The sequence below is a fragment of the Tupaia chinensis genome, unplaced genomic scaffold (assembly GCF_000334495.1).
Source record: "Tupaia chinensis unplaced genomic scaffold, TupChi_1.0 Scaffold000129_1, whole genome shotgun sequence".
NCBI lineage: Eukaryota > Metazoa > Chordata > Mammalia > Scandentia > Tupaiidae > Tupaia > Tupaia belangeri.
Genome location: NW_006159598.1, coordinates 1,084,649 through 1,088,388, shown reverse-complemented (window position 1 = coordinate 1,088,388; position 3,740 = coordinate 1,084,649).

Genomic DNA, 3,740 nt, shown 5'->3' with positions numbered 1-3,740 from the left:
GCCCACATATGGGAAGGGCAAGGATTTGCACTCATATCCAGAGTCTACCCCAGACTCCCAGCATACGCGAGGCCGCTGGCTTGTTCTCTCTGAGCCCGTTTCTCCGTGTGTTAAAATGAGGGTAATACTCCTACTTCAAAGGGGCGTTGCGGTGACTGAACAAGGGAACGCAGACAAAGGCACTTTGCAAACCGTACATGACCACCTACTGTCACATGTAATCATCGAGGCTTCGCAGGCCATCCCACGTGGCTGACCGAGGTTCAAGTCCCAGCCTTGGCAGGACCTCGTGCACTTGCCCAGGGTCCCAACAGGATGGAGACCCGGAGCAAAGACCGTGGTGTAATCACATCCTACGGGGGTGGGGGGTGCTTTCCTCTCACACTGCGCATCACTCTGGCATGTGCGTGTGTGTCACACACACACACACACACACACACACACACACACAGACACCACACACGTTTATCTGAGGCTGTGACGATCCTCCTTTAATTTAGAAGAGAACATTATCGAGACTCGGATCTAACATTTTCTGAATGGCAACTGCACATGTGACTGCTTTGCCCCTCATCTTGGAGAATACTGCGTCACCCGGTGTGGTGAGCCACGGGCTCGTCTGCAGGGGGATTGCAAAGCTTTGGAGAGTGAGGTACAGGGCAAAGGGAGGTGCTGCTGGTGTCTCCCCTGCCCTCCTCCATCTTCTCTGTGGTCACCACGGGGCTTCCTTTGGTAGCGTCTGTGTAGTAGCTGGCCGGGCAAAGGCCGTCTCTGGCATGTTCTGTTTCTCAGCTGTGCCAAAGCCTCAGTACCTAGCCAAGCAGAAAACTGAATTAGCTGCGAGGGCTGAAGCTGGCCGGTAGAGGCCAGCACACACAGGGACAGAGCTGCAGGCTCCTGGTGTGGGTGAAGCAGGGCAACCACCTCGCTGCCCAGAGGCGCTCAGAGAGGGACGAGGCCTTACCCAAGGTCACACCGCTAACTGCGGGGTCGAGATTGAACCCAGATAGACCCTATAAAGGAAGAGCACCGCGGGTCACGCAGTTCCCGTCAGCTAAGCTTGGAGCAGGATGACATCTGGAGGGACCCTGAGAAATGGGGAAAATCTCCACAAACAATACGAGTGTTGGGAAATTCTGTTTCCTGCTGGCCCAAGGGACCCTGCCAGGAGAGCAATCTGGGGACATCTGTCTCTCCTGGGAAATGACAGCAGTGCAACCAGCGATCAGCAACTTTGCAATCTGTGTGCTAAGGTCTTGCCTTCTGCGACAATGACTAGGGACTTGGGAACAGGAAGGAGGGTGTCGCTGCCCAGCATTCTCCGGGAGAGGTGAAGCTGTATTTAAAACAGACCGAGACAGGCTCGAAGATCCAGCTTAGACTTTCCACGTGGCCAAATACTCTCTTTCTCCAATTTATCGGGGACCAGTAACCCCAAGAAATAGAAACATAAAGCTGTTTTATGTTTTTCTGATCACAGATTCGACTACACTCTGTCCAAACTCTCCTTCTAACCCCTTAGCAATGGTCAAATGCCACGTAACTCTTGGTCAGTTCTGGCTAGTAAACTCAGTGTGGCCTTCAATCTTACCTTCAAACTTAGTTAAAAGCCCATGGCTTCCCCTCCATCTTAAACCAGGGTCCAGGTTTAAGCCAGGACATGGCCCCTTAGGGAAGAGAGACCATTGGCTTGAAGATATCTTTTTCTTTTATTGCCTTTTGCCTTCCTTCCCTCCTGCGGGCCTCATTTCGCAAAGTATTGAGACCTAGGGGAGGAACAGCTAATGGATCAAGAGGCGTTGACTTAACTGGCCATCACTGCGGCCCCTGTGGCGGGCCATTCCTCGAGCTAACACTGGCTGGCCCTCTGTGCGGTGGGTGTTCAAATACTGACTCTCCCGTGAAGCTGAAGTATGAGGACTTGGGTGGGTCCCGTGAGATTTTCCTGACTCCTCTGTTTCCTGACATGACAGCTGTGTTCCACCCTGCTCTCTACCACTGCAAACATCACACAGCCCCTGGTTACCCTCTTGGGTCAGATATTCTAGATGACAAAAGCCTCCACAGTGCCCACTCAACCCATTTATACAGACTGAACATTCGGGTTCACTCAAAACTCTGTGCTGAAATCCTAACCCCAAATGTGACAGTTAAGAAATGAGGTTTTCGGTGGTGATTAGGTCATGATGGTGGAGCCCACATAAATGGGATTTATGCCTATATAAAAGATACCTCAGAGGAGTCAACAGGGAGCATGGTGTTTAAGGCACTGGACTCCCACGTGGCTGACCACAGTTTGAGTCTTGGACCCAGCAGCTTGAAACTCACATTGGGGGCCCAGCATCCCAGGAAGAAAATGGAGGAGAAGGGATTGTGGCATGGCCATCCCTCCAGGGGGAGATTTCTCACTCTCTGTCTCTCACTGTCTCTGTCTCCCCAGCAAGCACACATACCTTATGGGAGAAACCTTTAAAAAAAAATTAAAAAGATACCTCAGAGAGTTTGCTCACTCCTTCCACATGAGGACGTTGCTAGAAGGAGCCCTCTATGAATCGAGAAGTAGGCCCTCATCAGACAGCGAATCTGCTAGCACCTTGATCTTGGACTTCCCAGCCTCCAGAACAGTGAGCAATAAATGTGTTGTTTAAGTCACACACACACACACACACACACACACACACACACACACCCATGGTGTTTTTGTTACAGCAGCCAGAAGGGACTGGGACACCCACATGTTCCGACCACGCGGGACTGTGCATGCAGGCTACACCACCCCTAGCCTTTGGCTGCTCTGAGCTTTTCCTGATGCGCCTCTCATCTGCACAGGGAGATCAAGGCAGAGCAACAAGTCGGCTGCCAACACACATCCAACGTGGAGCTGAACTGTCAGCTTCTCCTTCAGAACTCCCAGTTGTCACTGGAAATTTTCTTGGAGCTCTTCCTCCAGCCCAGAGGCTTGGGAGGAGTAAAGGGAAGGTGAGGATCATGAAGCATCTCACTGAAGACTACCTTCTCCCCCAGGTCCAATGGCCACTTGGCGATGTTTGCCTCTTGTGGATGCTAGGCAGAGGGAAGCTCTGGACTCAGTCATTGGCGACTCACTTTAGACTATTTAAAAAGCAACAGGAGAAGTCCCGGTCAACATCTGCTAATGAGGAAGGGGACTTAGTTATCACCTACACAGAAAAGGCCATTTAAATGAAATAATAGACCATACCCTGCCCCTAAGTTTTAGCAGAAAAATGACCAGCCAGGTGGCATGGTGGTTATGAGTTCTGAATCTGGAAGCTTGAAAAACGTGCTGGGCACATGTGTGTGTGTGCCCAAAATCTCGACACGAAAATGAAAGAGAAGGGACTGCAACATGGTCGTCCCCTGGGGGGTGCTTTCTCACTCTCCCTTTCTCCTCTCCAGTAAGCACACATGCCCTAGAGCAAATTTTTAAAAAGAAAAAAAAAATGACTATGCAAGGAGATCTTCTGCTGTGAGTTGCATGTTTGTGTCCCTCGAAAATTCATGTTAAGAGCCAGCCCAGTGGCCTAGTAGTTAAAGGAGCTGGATCCTACATGGTCAACTACATGGTTCAAATCCTGGCCTTGGCAACTTGAAAAACCCCAGCAGGATGGAGAAATGGAGAAGAAGAGATTGTGACACGACCATGTCCCATTGGGCAGTGCTTTCCCCCTCCCTCTCTCTGGTGAGCACGTGTGTCCTCTGGTACTTTTTTTTTTTTTTTT